This window comes from Schistocerca americana, chromosome 3 (genome assembly GCF_021461395.2).
Source record: "Schistocerca americana isolate TAMUIC-IGC-003095 chromosome 3, iqSchAmer2.1, whole genome shotgun sequence".
NCBI lineage: Eukaryota > Metazoa > Arthropoda > Insecta > Orthoptera > Acrididae > Schistocerca > Schistocerca americana.
In genome coordinates, this window is record NC_060121.1 from 589,135,296 (window position 1) to 589,157,917 (window position 22,622).

The window sequence follows — 22,622 nt, forward strand, 5'->3', positions numbered from 1 at the left end:
GACCTCAGCAGAAGACACCGAAAATTGTCATTTAATAGTCAGTGGGCACGAAGTAGATAATAAACAATTAACTCTTGGTGATGGCTCTTTGGAATTAAAAGTAGATAACAAAACTGTTGCAGAACTAGCTGGTGATGGCTCTGTAACTGTAAACACACCTAAATACAACACATGCCCGCCAGGGAACATATATAATATTTGTAGTGAAACATTGCAGCTTGGTAGGTTGGAGAACCAGACATTGATGATGGCTGCCCTGAGGCAGTTGGTCAGAACTGGGCACCCGAGAGGGAACAAGATCACATTTCCAACTCTGGAGGACGTAGACTGCGTCCAGCTAGCGGCGGTGAATATTCCCCAAGATTATGAACAATTAAGAAAACTAGTCACTAAAGTATACGAGAGGCGGGGAAGGAAATTTGATCTTACGAAAACATATAATGAACTTGTCAAGATGTACGGGAGGATAACATATGACCCTGCTCAGACCTGGCCGAATAGCATGGTATATACCAAATATCCGGACGATTATTAAGTGCTACCAAGTAAATGCAATGAAAAGCTCCCTAGTCATGCAGGAGCTGTGTAGGCTTTCTGAAGAAAACAAAATAGATGTAGTACTAATACAAGAACCAAGTACTGCCTCTGGGAGGTCCTTGGGCTTTCCCGTTACAGCACAAGTAATAACATTTGGACAGAGTCCAATGACAGCTGTAGTCATTCTCAACAATACGATAAAAACCACAGTGTTAACACAATTCTGTACAGAACACATAATAGTCGTAGAAATAAATCATCAGAACTCGTTTTGGTACCTGATAAATATCTATTGTCAGTTTCGAGATCCAATTGATATCTACTTAAGGCAGCTAATTACCATATTGAGAGCCCTACAAGGGAAGTCATTTATAATCTCGATGGACAGTAATGCTAAGTCCCCTCTCTGGTATAGCCGAACACAGGACCCAAGGGGCATTGCCCTTGAGGATGTTATTATGGAATTTAATTTAAAGGTAGCAAATCTCCCCGGCAATCCTCCTACTTATAGGAGTAGAGCTGGGGCAGCTTCACATATTGATGTTACGTTAAGCTCCATTAATATCGCAAACAAAATTCATGATTGGCATGTATTAGAAAACCATACAACAAGCGATCATAACACTATTGAATTTACATTGGTACATGAAATACAATAGGCACCAGAGAGGTGGACCATGCAACTTGATTACGGGAGAGCCAATTGGGATCTCCTAGAGGCGGAATTCAACCCTCCAGAGTTGGAAGACGAAGACATCGACATAGAAGAGGCCGTCGGGGCATTAACAGCATCAATCAGGGCGGCTGTCGCCGTGGCAATACCGATGAGAAGGCGTCTCATCCGTAAGATGACTTCTCCATGGACTCCAGAGCTAACTAGGCTCCGGCAGTCTATGAGAAGGGCGCGCCGCAATTACCAAAGGTCTTTCACCATGGAGGAAAGACAATATCATCTCACTATATACAGACAGAAAAAAAGCATATTTAAAGAAACCTTACTCCTACATCGCCAACAGAGTTGGGAAGATTTTGTAACGTCTCACTTGGCTCTTGATCCATGGGGTATACCGTACAAAATAATATGTGAAAAGATACACTCACCAATGCATCTCTCTACTGTGACAATAGGAGACTCGGACCAAATGACGACCAACTGGCTGGAAACGGCCGAGGAGCTACTTCGTGCGCTCCTACCTGACGACCGACCTGACTCAGACGATGAGATGCAGTTGGCGTTGAGGCAACAAAAAAATACGAATACCACAATGTAACACAGGTATACCCCTTCTCATCAGAGGAGGTGGCGAACGCCATCTTGTCCTTCGGAAAACGAAAAGCACCGGGACCGGATGCAATTCCTGCAGAGGTCCTGCAGTGTCTTGTATCCAAGTTAGCCCCGGTGCTAGCAAAGATCTACAACAAATGCCTGGAGACGCGAACCTTCCCAACCACCTGGAAAATAGCGGAAGTGGTAATTATAAAAAAGGACCCAGACAAGGACCCTACAGTTCCCAAATCATATAGACCAATCTGCCTGTTAGATGTGATGGGAAAGACCTTCGAGAAATTGTTGATGTCTAGACTGTCGAGTCATAGAATTATGCATGGTATGAGTAACCTGCAATACGGCTTTCGAAAAGGCAAATCAACATCTGATGCCATAAATCAGGCAGCCAGTATTGTTCACTCATCTATGAAGAAGTATGTTCTGGGGATCATGGTAGACATTTCCGGAGCCTTTGACAACCTGTGGTGGCCGGCCCTCTTCTCGCGGCTGCGGGAGATGGAGTGCCCGGCGGCGCTTTATGGTTGTCTAAAGGACTATTGCCGGAACAGAGTCGCCAAAATAACGGCTCCTGGTGCTGTGGTGTCGAAGAACATTACAAAGGGCTGCCCACAGGGCTCAGTTTGTGGACCAGTGTTTTGGGATATCGACATGAATCCCTTGTTGATAACCCTAGACGAGAGCAACATGGTACTGGGAGTCGTTGCGTATGCAGACGACCTTCTTGTCCTTGTTGACGGAGACAGTCGCGCAGCGATCGAGAACAAAACAGCTCGGGTATCGGAAATCTTGATACAATGGTGCAAACAGTCCAAGCTTCACTTGGCACCACATAAGTCAAATTACATGTTACTAAAGGGTAGACTTGCACGAGATCCGGTTATAAGATTAGAAAACCGTATAGTGGTTAGAGCAAGATCTGCTAGATACTCGGGCGTCCTCATTGATGAAACCTGGAGCTATGCTCCACACATTGCATATGTTGCATCAAAGGCCACTATATTGTTTAATAAACTAATAAGTATCGCACAACGACGATTTCACCTGCCACCAGCAGCATCACACATGTACAACAAGAGCATTCTTGTGCCAGTCGTGGGGTATGGCTCCAGTGCGTGGGCCCACAGACTCGTGCAGGTTAGGCCAGCATTACAAATAAAGCGAATACAGCGAAACGTCATATTACAGTGTGTGGGTGCATTTGGCACTACACCAACAGATGCTCTTTGCGTAATTATGGGATTTTGCCCCCTTGATCTTAACATTAGACAGCACGCAGCAATTTACTGGTTACACAAAAGAGACTATGACAGAGTAAGAACAATAATGGGAACATACTTATACAATGTTACAGAAAACAAACAAAGGACAATGCAATTATGGCAGGAGCAGTGGGAAAACTCTACCACTGGTAGACGGGTCTTCAACATCTTCCCCAGGGTGAGGGACAGATTAAAACTAAGGCACATGACAGCAACTCAAGGAATTGTACACTTTCTATCCGGACACGGCCCCTATCCGGCGTACTTTCACCGAATAGGTAGCTGGCCAACACCTGGATGTGTCTGTGGGGCCCCAGAGGGGACGCCCGAGCATGTTGCCTTCGAGTGCCCAGACTTTGATCCAGTTGCCTCAGAAATGAGAGAGGTGTTAAGAAACAAACAATTACAAGAAATATTAACAAATCCCGACCTATATAAGGTATTACAAGATCTAGTCGACAATATTTCCAAATTCGCACAATTAATCTTTGAATAACCACCGGGTTAATAAAGAAAAGCCTTATTCATCAGCCGAGCTGATGAATATTGTGCATTGAGAAACTTAAAAGACCGTAATTAAAGCCCCTAGGAGGGGAACGGCGGCAATGGTCATAACAACTGGAAATCCGTTGTTGGGGCCCGGCTGTCCGCCCACTCCTGGGAAACCACAATAAATGGGGATGATACTGAGGGCAAGATGGTAGAAGTAGGTAGGCTCCCCACTCTATGGAGACATAGAGAGGTGGGATGCCTAGGGGTGTTTCCCAGGCTGAGTTGCCTTCACATCCTCCAAGCAACACACCTGCAAGGAAGATAAACACGACTAGACAACATCACATGAAAGTACATAAATCGATAAATAAACGTTCTTTTCCATGAGTAATACCAACATCCATGACTAATGAAATAATGACAAAACAAATTATACTAAGAAAAAATCAATAATACAATGTAGATTTGGTAGATTGCGCAAATGTGCGGATATACAATTAGCAAACTTTGTAGTTGTAGAAATGTATTTGTAGATAGCGAATTTTCATTAAGGGTGGTGGAGGGAAAGAAAGAATATAGATAAAACTCGGCAGTGGTTTTGCGGTAGTAGTCGGCCCGCCTCCTCGTGGCTAGGGACGGGCAACGCTCCTGGTTATCCGGAGCGGCTAAGTGGCCGAAATTGTATGTATTGTAGTATAGCAGTAAAGTAGAAACCACTGTATTTACAAGTAGCAATGTCTAGAAGTAGTACCCACTTTTGTTATCTAGATAGTGGGTTTTTGCAAGTTACCTTAAATCTTTATAAAAAACAAAAAAAAAAAAAAAAAAAAAAATCTGTCCCTATACATGAGCTGCGAGCTGTACCACTTACGAGCTACAGACGCGATCGCGTTGCTCTCTGTACGAATGCCGATGCTGAGCGGTCAGCTAGGAGGCGCTCCATCCATGTCGGTACCGGTGGGCGTTGCACTCGCAGTCGCAAAAACGCACGGCAAGTATATTACTCGGATGAGTTAATGACAGTCCAAGCCCCCCTGCGTGGGGAGAGTCTTTCTAGGCCATGACCCACCGGAAGGGCGCAGCGTCCCCCACCCCAGACATGTGACGTCACACTATCGGTATTGACGACTAGACTGATTGCTTATAATCATTTTCCATACACCGGTGGAAGCTGCCGAGACGAGTAGCTACATAGCGGGCTCGCCGTGTCACTAATGTACAGAGATACAACAGTTTCGACTGGAACCGGATTAAACGTATACACGGCGCTGATTAGTAATAGATAGAGCCATCAGAATACAGATAATATATACAACTGTCCGTATACATGCTGAAAGACTCTGCTCACAATCACAACCACACGTCAGCCAGACACTCGTATCACGCACTACTCTCTGCCTGTAACAGGCACACAGACAATATGTAAGCACCAGCATGGAACAACACCCAGTGCATCCTCTCCGCCACATTAGACAATCCACACTATCATAACCAGACCGGGAGGTCCACTCAGAAAACAGAATATCCCACCCTTCCGACAACCACCATTGCTAAGCCACCAACACCCACACATGTCCTACACAGGGGTGCACCCAACATCACAATACTGCCTCCTGTCACAGCACACAAACAATGGCAGGAATGAAAGACACAGGTCTGCCACAAGCATGGAATCAGAGCGCCGCCTGTCATGAGCCAAAGGTGCATCCTGACGTGGCAAATCAGATGATGCCGCAGGCATCCACTTACTATAATCACAATTAACAAACCGGCCGCCCCCCCCACCCCCAATACACCTTTCCTTACAACAATGTGTACCTTAACCTAACCCATATTGTACCTTAACCTAACCCATATTGTACCTTAACCTAACCCATATTGTACCTTAACCTAACCTATATTGCGCCTTAACCTAACCTATATTGCGCCTTAACCTAACCCATACTGTGCCTTAACCTAACCCATACTGTGCCGTAACCTAACCTATATTGCGCCTTAACCTAACCTATATTGTGCCCTAACCTAACCTATATTGTGCCTTAACCTAACCCATACTGCGCCTTAACCTAACCCATACTGCGCCTTAACCTAACCCATACTGCGCCTTAACCTAACCCATACTGCGCCGTAACGTAATCCATACTGCGCCGTAACGTAACGCACGTTGGGCCTTAACCTGCTCTAATTGTCATACGACGCGTTAAATTAGTGTAGTGTTGCCTAACTGTAACCCCCGCAATATAGTTTGCTACTCGCACTGCCCGGTCCCCAGTGTATCGCTTCATGTTAAACACCTTGCAGCTATACGCTGTAATGTGGATGGCAGCAGGACGTACATGCTCAATGCCCTTCGCAATTGTTCATTGGCATTCGCATGGCGAAGCACTTAGCCTACGCTGTGGTACGGCCTGTGTCAACTGTCCGCTGATGTTGTACGTCCAAATCACACACTGTACTGCACATTGGTCCTCATGTACTGAATGATACATCGTGGTACATGTGACCGTACAACGACTGCGCCAACAACGGCGAACCATGCGATCCAAATGTTGTGCACTCAGTTACGTGTCGTCTCCCTATAAGAGCTGGATTGCAGTGTGGTATGCCCTGGATGGCGATCAGCATGAGCCGTCTGTTGATGTAGTGGCGCGTGTTGTCAGACGTAGTCGTCTCTTCTCACACACCGTGATAGCATGGTGCACTGCGTTCCACATCTGCGACATGCGACAGAGGCCGGTTGACAGTCGTTCGCGCAATGGACATCGCATACGTACGGGGGCCACCTTCCACGTGTTCTCTAAGCGTGAACATGTTGTTGCGTGTATGTGGGCAGACATAGTGTGTCGCGACACCTGACACAGGCATGCAACAATCGTTGAATTTGCAAATGGCGATGGACGTCTACGTTTGCTGGTGACGTTACGCAAATGAACAACTGGTAAACCGTTGTGGTGCGGTTGTTCTCGCTAGAGGTGAATCAGTGATGGCGACGATCGGTTGAGCTACCAACCGGTTGTTTCAGCGATACCCACCATGCCCACGAAGCGATACGCGGCGGTGGCTGGGTGGGACCGTCCCCGGCCGATGAGGGGGGGCCTCCCGGGGTGCTGGCCGCGCGGTGCGTGGGCGCACGCGCTACAGCCGGCTGGTGGGGGCGGCCAGTGGCAGGCGCGCCGGCCGACGAAGGCGGCAGGCGGCGCAGCTGCGCGCCGGCGCACCCTGCACGCGGCGCCGTGCGGCCAAAGTAGGTCCTTGCGGGCCCGGTGCGAAGCGCGGTGGGCATCTACAGTGTGCTGGTCCGATTGAGGACTGTGTGCGCTGAGGATGCGCCGCCGCCCGGCGCTCGGCGCCGCGACGCCGTCAGCTGCTCGGTCGTCTCAGCGGTTCTCGCAGGTGGTTTGTATCGCAGCTGTGCGGACGTGTTGGCACGTGCGCTGTGCTGGGAGAGTTCGCTTCGGCACCCAAGTGGGGCGCCTGCTCGCCAAACTCCAGGCGATTGCGCCTCTCTCGATGCCGACCAAGTACTTAGGACGGTGCTGCGCGCCGCTGGGACCTGAGAGGGTTTCGAGGTGTATTGTGCAGGGGAGCTCATCCTCCTCCTGTTTGCAGAATAATTGAGGGGACGGTTGCGTGTTCGCGTGGGCCCCCGGGACACACTCCCGGGCGGCCGGCTGCTCAGCTCTAGTTGACGCAGCTCCCTGGTTGATCCTGCCAGTAGTCATATGCTTGTCTCAAAGGTTAAGCCATGCATGTCTCAGTACAAGCCGCATTAAGGTGAAACCGCGAATGGCTCATTAAATCAGTTATGGTTCCTTAGATCGTACCCACGTTACTTGGATAACTGTGGTAATTCTAGACCTAATACGTGCAAAGAGAGTCCCGACCAGAGATGGAAGGGACGCTTTTATTAGATCAAAACCAATCGGTCGGCTCGTCCGGTCCGCTTGCTTTGGTGACTCTGAATAGCTTTGGGCTGATCGCACGGTCCTTGTACCGGCGACGCATCTTTCAAATGTCTGCCTTATCAACTGTCGATGGTAGGTTCTGCGCCTACCATGGTTGTAACGGGTAACGGGGAATCAGGGTTCGATTCCGGAGAGGGAGCCTGAGAAACGGCTACCACATCCAAGGAAGGCAGCAGGCGCGCAAATTACCCACTCCCGGCACGGGGAGGTAGTGACGAAAAATAACGATACGGGACTCATCCGAGGCCCCGTAATCGGAATGAGTACACTTTAAATCCTTTTGACGAGTATCTATTGGAGGGCAAGTCTGGTGCCAGCAGCCGCGGTAATTCCAGCTCCAATAGCGTATATTAAAGTTGTTGCGGTTAAAAAGCTCGTAGTTGGATTTGTGTCCCACGCTGTTGGTTCACCGCCCGTCGGTGTTTAACTGGCATGTATCGTGGGACGTCCTGCCGGTGGGGCGAGCCGAAGGCGTGCGACCCGCCTCATGCGTGTTCGTGCGTCCCGAGGCGGACCCCGTTGCAATCCTACCAGGGTGCTCTTTAGTGAGTGTCTCGGTGGGCCGGCACGTTTACTTTGAACAAATTAGAGTGCTTAAAGCAGGCAAGCCCGCCTGAATACTGTGTGCATGGAATAATGGAATAGGACCTCGGTTCTATTTTGTTGGTTTTCGGAACCCGAGGTAATGATTAATAGGGACAGGCGGGGGCATTCGTATTGCGACGTTAGAGGTGAAATTCTTGGATCGTCGCAAGACGAACAGAAGCGAAAGCATTTGCCAAGTATGTTTTCATTAATCAAGAACGAAAGTTAGAGGTTCGAAGGCGATCAGATACCGCCCTAGTTCTAGCCATAAACGATGCCAGCGAGCGATCCGCCACAGTTCCTCCGATGACTCGGCGGGCAGCCTCCGGGAAACCAAAGCTTTTGGGTTCCGGGGGAAGTATGGTTGCAAAGCTGAAACTTAAAGGAATTGACGGAAGGGCACCACCAGGAGTGGAGCCTGCGGCTTAATTTGACTCAACACGGGAAACCTCACCAGGCCCGGACACCGGAAGGATTGACAGATTGATAGCTCTTCCTTGATTCGGTGGGTGGTGGTGCATGGCCGTTCTTAGTTGGTGGAGCGATTTGTCTGGTTAATTCCGATAACGAACGAGACTCTAGCCTGCTAACTAGTCGCGTGACATCCTTCGTGCTGTCAGCGATTACTTTTCTTCTTAGAGGGACAGGCGGCTTCTAGCCGCACGAGATTGAGCAATAACAGGTCTGTGATGCCCTTAGATGTTCTGGGCCGCACGCGCGCTACACTGAAGGAATCAGCGTGTCTTCCTAGGCCGAAAGGTCGGGGTAACCCGCTGAACCTCCTTCGTGCTAGGGATTGGGGCTTGCAATTGTTCCCCATGAACGAGGAATTCCCAGTAAGCGCGAGTCATAAGCTCGCGTTGATTACGTCCCTGCCCTTTGTACACACCGCCCGTCGCTACTACCGATTGAATGACTTAGTGAGGTCTTCGGACTGGTACGCGGCATTGACTCTGTCGTTGCCGATGCTACCGGAAAGATGACCAAACTTGATCATTTAGAGGAAGTAAATGTCGTAACAAGGTTTACGTAGGTGAACTTGCGGAAGGATCATTACCGACTAGACTGCATGTCTTCCGATGTGCGTGTCGTGTCGCGCAACACGCTACCTGTACGGCTCGCAGGAACCGTGCGCGGCGTGCGGAACCACGCGCGCTTCTCAAAACTAACGGCAATGTTGTGTCGTACGAGCGCTGAAGCGCTGGAGCGGCTGGCCTGCGGCGCCTGGCGCCGGTTTTGAATGACTTTCGCCCGACTGCCTGTCCGCTCCGGTGTGGAGCCGTACGACGCCCATCGGCCGTGAGGCCGTTGGACACAGAACGCTGGAACAGGGGCCGCCACACGCATACGTCCCGCCTATGCAACTGTCTTGAAAGAGACAGTGGAAACTAAGAAAAGATCACCCAGGACGGTGGATCACTCGGCTCGTGGGTCGATGAAGAACGCAGCAAATTGCGCGTCGACATGTTAACTGCAGGACACATGAACATCGACGTTTCGAACGCACATTGCGGTCCATGGATTCCGTTCCCGGGCCACGTCTGGCTGAGGGTCGGCTACGTATACTGAAGCGCGCGGCGTTTGCCCCGCTTCGCAGACCTGCGAGTGTCGCGGCCGCCTGTGGGGCCGGCCGCGTCTCCTTAAACGTGCGATGCGCGCCCGTCGCCTGGCGGTTCGCATACCGGTACTTACTCGGTAGCGTGCACAGCCGGCTGGCGGTGTGGCGTGCGACACCTCGTACAACGACCTCAGAGCAGGCGAGACTACCCGCTGAATTTAAGCATATTACTAAGCGGAGGAAAAGAAACTAACAAGGATTCCCACAATAGCGGCGAGCGAACAGGGAAGAGTCCAGCACCGAACCCCGCAGGCTGCCGCCTGTCGTGGCATGTGGTGTTTGGGAGGGTCCACTACCCGGACGCCTCGCGACGAGCCCAAGTCCAACTTGAATGAGGCCACGGCCCGTAGAGGGTGCCAGGCCCGTAGCGGCCGGTGCGAGCGTCGGCGGGACCTCTCCTTCGAGTCGGGTTGCTTGAGAGTGCAGCTCCAAGTGGGTGGTAAACTCCATCTGAGACTAAATATGACCACGAGACCGATAGCGAACAAGTACCGTGAGGGAAAGTTGAAAAGAACTTTGAAGAGAGAGTTCAAAAGTACGTGAAACCGTTCTGGGGTAAACGTGAGAAGTCCGAAAGGTCGAACGGGTGAGATTCACGCCCATCTGGCCACTGGCCTCCGCCCTCGGCAGATGGGGCCGGCCGCCCGCGCGGAGCAATCCGCGGCGGGGTTGTGTCCGGTTGCCTTTCCACTCGCAGCGGGGTGGGGCCGTTCCGGTGTGCGGTGGGCCGCACTTCTCCCCTAGTACGACGTCGCGACCCGCTGGGTGCCGTCCTACGGCCCGGGCGCGCAGCCTGTCCTTCCGCGGGCCTCGGTTCGCGTCTGTTGGGCAGAGCCCCGGTGTCCTGGCTGGCTGCCCGGCGGTATATCTGGAGGAGTCGATTCGCCCCTTTGGGCGCTCGGGCTCCCGGCAAGCGCGCGCGGTTCTTCCCAGATGACGGACCTACCTGGCCCGGCCCCGGACCCGCGCCGCTGTTGGCTCGGGATGCTCTCGCCTTGAGCGGGCCGAGGGAGGATTGGGCTTCCCCGCCCTTCACGGGGCGGCGACCTCCGCACTCACGGGGCGTCTCGTCCTCATTGCGAGGTGAGGCGCACCTAGAGCGTACACGTTGGGACCCGAAAGATGGTGAACTATGCCTGGCCAGGACGAAGTCAGGGGAAACCCTGATGGAGGTCCGTAGCGATTCTGACGTGCAAATCGATCGTCGGAGCTGGGTATAGGGGCGAAAGACTAATCGAACCATCTAGTAGCTGGTTCCCTCCGAAGTTTCCCTCAGGATAGCTGGTGCTCGTACGAGTCTCATCCGGTAAAGCGAATGATTAGAGGCCTTGGGGCCGAAACGACCTCAACCTATTCTCAAACTTATAATGGGTGAGATCTCAGGCTTGCTTGATATGCTGAAGCCGCGAGCAAACGACTTGGATCGGAGTGCCAAGTGGGCCACTTTTGGTAAGCAGAACTGGCGCTGTGGGATGAACCAAACGCGGAGTTAAGGCACCCGAATCGACGCTCATGGGAAACCATGAAAGGCGTTGGTTGCTTAAGACAGCAGGACGGTGGCCATGGAAGTCGGAATCCGCTAAGGAGTGTGTAACAACTCACCTGCCGAAGCAACTAGCCCTGAAAATGGATGGCGCTGAAGCGTCGTGCCTATACTCGGCCGTCAGTCTGGCAGTCATGGCCGGTCCTTGCGGCCGGCCGCGAAGCCCTGACGAGTAGGAGGGTCGCGGCGGTGGGCGCAGAAGGGTCTGGGCGTGAGCCTGCCTGGAGCCGCCGTCGGTGCAGATCTTGGTGGTAGTAGCAAATACTCCAGCGAGGCCCTGGAGGGCTGACGCGGAGAAGGGTTTCGTGTGAACAGCCGTTGCACACGAGTCAGTCGATCCTAAGCCCTAGGAGAAATCCGACGTTGATGGGGGCTGCCATAGCATGGTGCACTTTGTTATGGCCCCCGTTGGGCGAAAGGGATTCCGGTTCCTATTCCGGAACCCGGCAGCGGAACCGATACAAGTCGGGCCCCTCTTTTAGAGATGCTCGTCGGGGTAACCCAAAAGGACCCGGAGACGCCGTTGGGAGATCGGGGAAGAGTTTTCTTTTCTGCATGAGCGTTCGAGTTCCCTGGAATCCTCTAGCAGGGAGATAGGGTTTGGAACGCGAAGAGCACCGCAGTTGCGGCGGTGTCCCGATCTTCCCCTCGGACCTTGAAAATCCGGGAGAGGGCCACGTGGAGGTGTTGCGCCGGTTCGTACCCATATCCGCAGCAGGTCTCCAAGGTGAAGAGCCTCTAGTCGATAGAATAATGTAGGTAAGGGAAGTCGGCAAATTGGATCCGTAACTTCGGGATAAGGATTGGCTCTGAGGATCGGGGCGTGTCGGGCTTGGTCGGGAAGTGGGTCAGCGCTAACGTGCCGGGCCTGGGCGAGGTGAGTGCCGTAGGGGTGCCGGTAAATGCGGGCGTTTAGCGCGGGCGTGGTCTGCTCTCGCCGTTGGTTGGCCTCGTGCTGGCCGGCGGTGCAGGATGCGCGCGCCTGCGCGGCGTTCGCGCCCCGGTGCTTCAACCTGCGTGCAGGATCCGAGCTCGGTCCCGTGCCTTGGCCTCCCACGGATCTTCCTTGCTGCGAGGCCGCGTGCGCCTTAGCGTGCTCCTCCGGGGGCGCGCGGGTGCGCGGATTCTCTTCGGCCGCCATTCAACGATCAACTCAGAACTGGCACGGACTGGGGGAATCCGACTGTCTAATTAAAACAAAGCATTGCGATGGCCCTAGCGGGTGTTGACGCAATGTGATTTCTGCCCAGTGCTCTGAATGTCAACGTGAAGAAATTCAAGCAAGCGCGGGTAAACAGCGGGAGTAAGTATGACTCAACTATGACTCTCTTAAGGTGGCCGAGTGGCGACGGTGTGGCTTTATCCGGGCTCGGCTTTTCGAAGCGCGGTCTTGATGTAGTTGTGCTGCTACTGCGAGGTGCCTTCCTTGGGTTGTAGTTACAGGGAGAGTGATGCGCAATACATTGGCCTAGCCCTCTTAGCCTGTCCTCTCCTGCGGACTTCTCCCCTTCTCGTGGGCCCGCTGATTTCCGCAGAGTGGAAGACCGCGCCAGGGGCTTGGGGGGGTTACCAGCCCCCCCTCGCATTATCCCTTTTTAAGTTGGGCGCAGTACACAGAACACAAGTGGTGGCCCTTCCGCTGAAGGTGCCACCCCAGCTTCCCCAGCACCTAGCCGGCCAACCGGCCGTGCCGAAGATTTTGTAACTGTTGCAGCTGTTTACGCCTGTAGTGAGTGTCACCGCAGCTTCACCACCAAGAACGGTCTCGGGGTCCATCGCCGCCGCCAACATCTTGCGGCCGCCAACGCGGAGATCGTCACGGAGAGGCATCGCGCGAGGTGGACGGAGGAAGAAGTCCTGTCGCTCGCCAAGGCAGAGGCCGAACTGTTCCTTGAGAGGGACGCCCGGTTCTTCTTTGTTAACCAAGAACTGATTAGGATGTTCCCCGACCGAACGCTCGAGGCAATCAAGTGCCAAAGGCGGAAAGCTGCTCACAAGCAGCTTGTCCGCCAATTCATGGAGGCGCTTGAGATCGGTCGGGGGGAAGAGCCGGCGTCCCGCCGGGGAGCGGCGAGCTTGCTGCCTGACGCGGGCGAGGCCGCTGCGCCGCCCGTCGACGCAGCTGAGGACTTCGCGGCCGACACCACCGGGCCGCCGCCGGAGGGGCCGACTGACGCCGCCATCTGGGAGCATCTGGCGGGGCTACCTGCTTCCGCCCAGCGTTTCTCTGCCCTAGATCGAGTTATTGGTCTAGGGCGGGGCACGCCGCGCGATGTCATCCTGGGCATGCTCCCGGATGCCCTTGCGTCGGTCGGGTCCAGAGGGGAGAGATCGATCACCAGGACACAGCGGCTGCGCCAATCATTCAAGCGGCCGCCTGCCGCGCTGCCGACGCAGAAGCGCAAGCGGCGCCGCTGGGAATATGCGAGAACGCAGGATGCCTTCCGAAGGTCGCGTGCACGTTGCGTGCGCGGCCTCTTGGATGGCACCCTGCTCCAGCCACCACCTGCCATCCCTGGTCTGCTGGACTCCTGGGCAGACCTCTTCACTAAGAAGCCCATCTCGACCGCGGGCTTTATTCGTGACCGCTTCCTCCCGCACTCGGAGCCTGTCGCTCTTGAGTGCCTATGGGGGCCGGTCACACATGAGGAGGTCGCCGCCGCTTTGCCGCCCAGGGGATCAGCGGCCGGGCCGGACGGCCTTACCCCAGCGGACCTGCGGCGCCTGCCACACGAAGTCCTGGTGAAAGTGATGAATCTCTTCCTTCTGGCCCGCGCCCTTCCGGAACGCCTGCCTCGCGCGCGGACGTCCCTTCTCCCGAAAACGGCTGCACCAACATCGCCCCATTACGGTCTGCTCGGTGCTGGCGCGGACCTTTCACAAGGTTCTCGCGTCACGCCTGATGCGCGCATGTGCTGTGGACGAACGTCAGCGGGCATTCATCTCTCGGGATGGGATGTTGGAAAATACTTTCATCTTAGACACTGCTCTCACCGACGCAGTTCGCTGCTGCCGCTCTGTCTTTGTGGCATCGATCGACGTATCTAAGGCATTCGATTCGGTGGATCATGCTGCCCTTCGCCCCGTGCTGAAGGCGCATGGCCTGCCGGATTGCTTTGTCGAGTATGTCGAGCGGTGCTACGAGGGCAGCACGACAGTGATAGCGGACGGCGCCGGCGTGGGCGTGTCTGTGCAGCCAGCACGGGGCGTTCGCCAGGGCGATCCCCTCTCCCCCCTCCTGTTCAACTTTGCGGTGGACTACGTTTTAGGCCAACTGCCCTCCCACATCGGAGCTCGGATCCTCGGTCGCAGAGTCAACGCTGCGGCCTTTGCAGATGACGTCTTGCTGTTTGCAGCGACCCCGAGGGGCTTGCAGTCCCTCATCGATGCAGCTACCGCAGCCCTCGCCCACCTGGGGCTGCAGATCAACGCCCGGAAGTGTTTCACCCTCGCCTTAGTCGCGTCAGGGCGCGAGAAGAAGGTGAAGGTGGACAGCAATGTCACCTTCAAGGCAGGCAATACCACCATGCCTGCCCTGCGCGTGGGTGAAACCTTCCGGTACCTGGGGCTGCAATTCTCCACGGCGGGTCGCTGTGTCTTCAATCCATGTCGCCACCTGGTGGAGCAGCTTGACGTCGTCTCCCGAGCTCCGCTGAAGCCGCAACAGCGCCTCCACGCTCTCACCAACGTACTTCTTCCTGGCCTGTACCATGGGCTGGCCCTCAGCCGCACCCGGGTGGGTGCCTTGAAAGCGGCCGACATCACCATCCGAGCCGCCGTCAGGAGATGGTTCCGCCTTCCGGCGGACACCCCCCTGGGATACTTCCACGCTCCTGTTGCCCAGGGGGGCCTCGGCATTCCATCGTGCCGTTGGATGGGCCCAACGCTCCGTCGGTCCCGTCTCCTGGCGCTGAAGAGGATAGGGCCAGCCTGCGACGGTGCAGGCCGGCCTGGATGAGGTGCAGCGTGAGATCGAGGTGCTGGAGCGTCACTTGACGTGGGAGGGCCACCTCCTCAAGTCGTCAACGCAGGTTGGGGAAATGTGGGCGGCGCGCCTACACATCGCCATTGACGGTGCGGCGCTATCATCCTCTGCCGCCGTCAGTGGCCAACATCAGTGGGTCGCCGACACCAGTCGCCTGCTATCTGGGCGGGAATACATCGACGCCCTCCGCGCCCGCATCAACGCCTTCCCCACGAAGGCACGGCGCAGTCGCGGGCGGGAGGCGGACACCAGATGCCGCGCGGGGTGCCAGGCCGTGGAGACCGCCAACCACGTACTTCAGGCTTGCTTTAGGACGCACGGGTCCCGGGTCAAGCGCCATGACGCTGTTGTGCGTTATGTCGCCCGTGGACTCGCGCAGAGGGGCTTCAACGTCTCCGTGGAGCCCCACCTCCGAACACCTGAGGGCATCCGGAAGCCTGACGTGGTGGCGGTCAAAGACGGCATCGCCCGCGTGGTCGACGCCCAGATAGTCGGAGACCACCTCCGGCTCGACTGGTGTCATTCCCAGAAGGCGGCCTACTACGACACGCCGTCCATCCGGCGTGCCATCTCCAACCTGCACCGTGACGTTGAGGAGGTGACTGTGTCCACCGTGACGTTGAACTGGAGGGGCGTATGGTCTCCAGCGTCGGCGAGGGATCTCGCCGCCTTAGGCTTCCGACCCCGAGAACTGGCGGTGCTGAGCACCCATATACTACAGAGCTGCTGCAAAAGTTACAAAATCTTCGAGCGTATGACGGCTCCTAGTCTGATGCAACGTGTCGGCGTCGGCTAGGCTGCTGGTTATTTTCTTCGCCTTGACTCCTGGGGCCTATCCACAGGAGGAATACTCCGTCTTTATTCTTTCTTTCTTTGTGTCTTTTAATTTGTGTTCTCTTCCGCACGTGTATATGTACATTAGTTTTAAACTTTTCTTGTGGTGTCGCCCTGTAAGTCCCCACCCCGGTGGTGGACACTGGCGAGGAACATCTGCCACATGTATATGTATATGTGTTATTCAATTTTATTGAATGAAGACGGCTATGTAATAGCCAAATGCCTCGTCATCTAATTAGTGACGCGCATGAATGGATTAACGAGATTCCCGCTGTCCTTATCTACTATCTACTATCAAGATGGCGGGCGATTGCGTAGTGCGTGTTCGTCGGGTCGGTTTTTGAAGTGAATGTGCAAAGGAAAGAGTGTTTTTGAGTAATTTGGAGTATCTTAATATCGTATTGAATAGATTTTCGTCGCTACTGAGTATCGTCCGCGCCGCGTCGCGTGGTGGTGTGAGCATTCCGATCTGTGTGACAAATTCTGCAGAGTGAGGTTAACATTTGACCTCACTATTTGCATGTATTGATGCCTTAAATTAAAGGGCTGTGGAAATTATAGTGTATAATTTCAATAATTGAGTTGTGGAGGTTGTTCAAATTCTTTTTGGTTCATTTTCGTCTTTTACTATATCACGTGTGAAGTGGAACAAATAACCTCAAACTCGTGTGCATATATCAAATTAGGAAAGATTAGAGTTAGTGGATACATTAAAATCACAATTAATGGGAAATTGCAGTGATGTTGTGATTAAGTGCATGCTGAAATAGGTAATTATCATCAAACTCTGAGTGAATCTTTGTGGTACATAAATCGAACTACGGATGATATTGTGCCAAGCAAAACACTTTCAGTGTGAAAATTGGTAGGGGATTATTGTTTAAATAGGGGGAGATTGATATGCAGTAGGCCATAAAGTTAGTTAAATTTTTGAGTATATTTTTGCCTCAAGTGACGTTTAAAAACTGTATTTGAAAACTGTGGTCGTTTGATCGAACTGAAGTCGTGGTACATATATCGAACTACGACGGTTATGGAGGGAACGCATTGTATCTGTTGACTTCTTATTCCAAAGCAACTAAAGTGTTTCTCCTTGTATTCTTTGGCAAGGATAATACATCTTTGGTGCGAGTGTTACATCTTCGAGTGCAACATCTGCACACCATCTCCTCTGTACATCAGTGTATCAACAGTCAACGCCACGAACTGTAAGTAGACTTTTCACTATGCATGAACAGTCGAGTAGTTGCATGAGGAAATCTGAGGCATTGGAAGCAGAGGAGGAGGGTGGTGAATCTGAACCGCAAGATATCCTCGACTATTTTGAGGATATCACTCAATATGTCTCTAAAGAATTAGGGCCTAAGAGAGTTCCGCAACAGGTAATGCAAACCTTCAGACAGAAATTCACTAAATGGGCTTTCTATCAAGCGAAACTTACAGGTCAGATTGAAGAACTGCGAGCAGAAAACAATAGGCTTCGAGAAGAACTAAATAAAAGAGAAATTCAAACGGCTCCTCCAGTAACGTATGCAGCAGTTGCTGCTAGTGAGGGTAAAATATCCAAAAAACAAGCCACTGCAGTCAAAATTAACAAAATAACAGCAAAACAGGTAAATACAGTCTTTATACGAGCAAATGATAACAGTGATGTCAAAACTGTTAAGGAGAAGATCACAACAGCTATTAATCCCAAGCGAGATAGACTCCGGTTTAGCGCAGTGAGAACCACAAGTAATGTGGTCATCGTCGAGACTGAGTCTGAAGATGACCAAAAGAGATTAATCGAAAAAGTAAACACCATACCTAACATCAAGTGCGAGCCACCAACGAAAAAGAGGCCATTGGTGATATTACATGATGTGCCTAAGGAGCTAAACGAGACTGATCTTTTGGAAGAGATTTATGAGCTAAATTTGTCCGAGGATATCAGTAGGGAGAGTTTTGAGCAAGAGATGAAACCGAGGTTTAGGAGAGGTGCAAAAGATAAACCGGTAGTAAATCATGTTTTTGAAGTGACACCAAGATTGCGAAACATCCTTCTGGCCAAATCACGTATCTTTGTTGAATTTCGTGCTCTAAATCTTCGTGATTACTTGGTGGTCCAACGCTGCTTTAAATGCAATGATCTGGGCCACTCATCAAAAACCTGTTCAAACAAACAAACATGTGCACACTGTGGCTCTGAGGGGCACCTTAAAGCTGAATGTCCTAAGAAAGCTCAAAACGCTGTTTGCATACCCTGTGTGAGAAGAAAGAGAGTACGCAATAATTTGGGAACCAACTGCGCAACCTATCAAATGATGCTTGAACGTATGATTGCACGTACTGATTATGGACAGTGACGTGAAGTCAGGTATTTTGAGCGCAACTAACAACTCAAATAGTGAACTCATTGGAGAGAAGACAGTGAAACGCAGTAAGTTAAAAAGAAAGACACCTTCTACGAGAGCAAGGAACTGGCGGAGGGCAATGGAATGGCGCAGACAGATAGGTTTAAATATATCTATGTATGCAAAATCCCAAAATTCTGAATATATAGCATATCCATTGCAGAACTGTGATGTGATTGAAACATATTATCATGAATATGTAGACTATATAGAAAATATGGTCGAAAGTAGGCAAATCCACCCAGAAGTAGGTAAACAGCTTCGGAGAAACATGTTTCGCTGGGCAATCTTCCAAAGTCAGTTGATGTTTCGAATTGATGAATTAGAATCTGAAAGTGTTGGTGCATATGATGATGAATTAGGACATGCATCTGAAACCTCAGATGTAGTTGATATGGTGTCGTCTAGTGCTGAAATATATGATACTAAAAATTTGCCAAGTAGCTGTAAACCTGTCATATTTGTCAAAAGTGGAACAATAACTGGTTTGGGATCTAAGGTTGAAGACAAAATAATACATGAGACAGTTGAGCAGGTAAAAGAATTAGTAAGTTCTACACATGTTTCCTCTACGGTGCCAAATTGCAGTAAAGTAAACCCCACCTTAAGTGATACTGGTGTATGTGTACCTGATAGAGATGATAACAAGGTAGCAAAAGTGAACGTTCCTGTTAGTAATAGTGATAAAGCTACAATGATACCCAAAGTAGATGCTGGTGTAACGCCTCCAAAAACAGCGCAGAAAATATACAGTGATATAGAGCATTATGTAAGGTTAAGTAAACTTGAGGATACAAACACTCTAAACGTTGCTCTTCGGTACATTGTAAAAAATGCACATTCTCTAGGTGATACGATAACATTCCCTACTGCGGAGGAGGTAGATAGAATTGTTTTAAAAAGTAATAATCTTCCAACAGATGTCGATAAACTGCGTGACTTAGTAGAGCAAGTTTACAATCGGAGACAGGAAAACTTTGATTTAGAGCGTTTATATAAAGACTTTGTTAAAGCGTATGGGCGTGTCTATTTTGATTGGTCTCTGCCGACTTCTAAAAGCTACGTATATACCAGAAAGCCGTAATATGAAAATTATGCAGATAAACGCTATGAGAAGCAAGCTGGTCATGGCAGAGGTGCAGAGGGTAGCCAAGGAGATGAAGGTTGAGATGATATGTGTTCAGGAGCCACATACAAGAAATGGAAAAGTCACTCATTTTGATCCTAGTGTAATAGTAATATCGGGCTCTGAAGTGCCTTTATCTGTGATAATAGTACTAAATCGATCAATAGTGATCACAAAAGTAGCGCAGTTGTGTGATGAACACTGTGTAGTGATCGAGGCTACCGATGGATCTACTAAGTGGATAATCGCTAACATATACATGCAGTATTCTCACGAAATAGAACCCTATCTTGACAAGGTGAAGGCTGCGGCACTGTGCGGGCAAAGACATAACTTCATTCTAGCTGCAGATGCAAATGCTAAGGCTACTGTCTGGCATAGTAACGAAACAGATGAAAGAGGTCAAAAACTGTTAGAAGTTATTGCTGAAATGGATCTTTTTGTAGTTAATAAACCTGTACAACCTTGCACTTTTGAAAATAGAGCGGGAGCTTCAACAAACATAGATGTGACGATAGTGAATAGAGCTGCTATGTGTAAAGTTAGTGAATGGACTGTTCGACAACACTGTACAACTAGTGATCATAATACAATATTTGTAGATATTACTCCTCAAAATGTAAGAGGCCAAAGTGAAGATTTAGAACCGGTCATAAAACTGGATATTAATCGTGCAAATTGGAAAAGGATGAGGGAAATTATGGATACAAATCCTCTGGATAGCGTTGTAGGAAGTGTAGACTTCAGGGCGCATGCATTAACTGCATTGCTCCAGGAGGCACAACGAGCAGCGATACCAGTAAATAAAGGTAAGGGAGTACAGGAGATGCCGTGGACGCCAGAATTGGAAAACCTACGAAGAAGAATGAGGGCTGCCAGACGACACTACCAGCGGTCGCTAGGGTACCTGGAAAGGCAGAGACGGTTAACTGTCTATAGAGAAGTAAAAGAAAAATATAAGAACCGATTGTTTGAGATTAAAAGAATTCATTGGGAGAGATATTTACAAACATATATGCAACTCAATATGTGGGGACAACCATATAGATTATTAACGGAGAAAGTGAAATCGCCTGTGGTTCTGTCATCCCTAAAAAAGAGTGATGGTAGTATGACATTAGGGTGGAGGGACTCAGAGGAATATCTGCTGAAGACACTCCTACCTGATGATTGCATAAATGAGGATACAGAAGAGCACAATGATTTGAGGACGGCTTTAAGTGAAGAATATCTTAATGACACTCCTGTTATCCCGTTTGCACAAGAAGAAGTTGTGAGAGCAGTATATAGATTGAAAAAGGGTAAATCACCTGGCCCTGATGGTGTACTTGCCGAGGTTTTACATATGATGGTGACTAAATTTGTACCATTCTTAACTACCCTATTAAATGATGCATTACTTTTAGGTAGGGTGCCGGAGATCTGGAAAGTTGCTCGTATAGTAATAATCAAGAAAGGGGAGGATAAAAGTTCGGTGGAACCCAAAAGTTATCGTCCTATATGTCTGATAAATACTTTGGCAAAAGTTCAAGAGCGTCTTCTGTGTGACAGATTGCAGTCACACAGGGAGCTGTCAGGGTTGAGTCAGTGTCAATTCGGTTTCCGTAAAGGGAAATCCGTGGAGGACGCCATCAACAAAGCACTAAATATTGTGGATGAAACTCCCTGTAAGCTTGCCATTGCCATCATGGTAGACATTGCGGGAGCTTTTGATAATTTATGGTGGCCCGCAATGTTTGCTAGATTACGAGACCTTCAGACTCCGAGATGCCTTTACAATAGTCTATTGGATTATTGTAAGGGTCGTACTGTTGAATGGCCGGCAGGAAACCGCAAAGTAATCAAAAAGATCACAAAAGGCTGTCCACAAGGGTCAGTATGTGGACCTATATTTTGGGATGTGATGATAGAGCCTCTACTGCAACAACTTGAAGTGGCAGGTGATGTAGATGGTGTAGTAGCATATGCAGACGATGTACTGGTGGTAGTGTCTGAAGATTCCAGATATAGACTTGAACAGAAAACATGTCGAGTTCTAAACAGATTGCAACAGTGGTGTACTACTAATAAATTAACAGTAGCAGCACATAAAACAACGTATCTGTTGTTGAAAGGGAAATTGTCTCTTACCAGAAATCCTGTAATTAAAATGAATGACATTTCAATCCAGCGCAGTACTGTTTCTAGATATTTAGGTGTTCAACTAGACGAAAGGAGAAATTTTCTCGAGCATGTCACTGTCGCAACTCAAAGAGCGCAAAACATCATGCACAAAATAGCACGAGTAGGAACAGCACAATACAAACTACCACTTCATACAGTGAGGGCATATCATAACGCGATTTTAGCATCTATAGTGGGATTCTCTGCAAGTGTATGGGCACACAAATTACAATATTGGCGTTATAGAATACTTTTGAGAAGGGTGCAAAGGAACGTTTTGTTAAGGTTAACTGGGGCATTTGGAACCATTTCCACAGAGGCATTATTAGTAATTCTTGGAATCTTCCCACTGGACATTATTGTGAAATACCAAGCAGCATGCTACTGGTTGCGGGTAGGCGACAGAGAGAGAGTGCACCAGATTACAGGAATAAGAGCAATGCACAAATTGCAATTGAAGCAATGGAAATTTGAAGAGTGGCAGACAGAGTGGGAGACGATGGAAACTGGCAGAAGGGTCTATCAGTTTTTCCCAAGTATACGGGATAGACATAAGATGATGTACATTAACCCTAGTAGGGGGATGATTCATTTCATTTCAGGCCACGGCCCATACCCTACATATCTACATAGAATTCAGAAACGACTGACACCTGTATGTGAATGTGGAAGTATTGGCACTCCAGAACACATAGTATTTCAATGCCCCATGTATGATGTGGATAGGGCACATATTACTCATACAATTAGAGCAGAGGATGTTGTCGCAGATATTGACCTATGGACTGTAATAGATAGGATAGCAAATAATATATCAGGGATAGAGCTACA

The 22,622-nt window shown here is 50.4% G+C and overlaps 2 non-coding genes across 2 annotated transcripts; both read left to right on the forward strand.

Moving 5' to 3' along the window:
• The first annotated feature begins 7,271 nt into the window (after nt 1-7,271).
• LOC124608901 lies at nt 7,272-9,182 on the forward strand. Its single transcript, XR_006979453.1, has one exon. It is a non-coding gene; the product is annotated as a small subunit ribosomal RNA (ribosomal RNA).
• Nucleotides 9,183-9,526: 344 nt separating this feature from the next.
• Nucleotides 9,527-9,681, forward strand: LOC124608357. The gene has a single exon (XR_006979026.1). It is a non-coding gene; the product is annotated as a 5.8S ribosomal RNA (ribosomal RNA).
• The last annotated feature ends 12,941 nt before the right edge of the window (nt 9,682-22,622 follow it).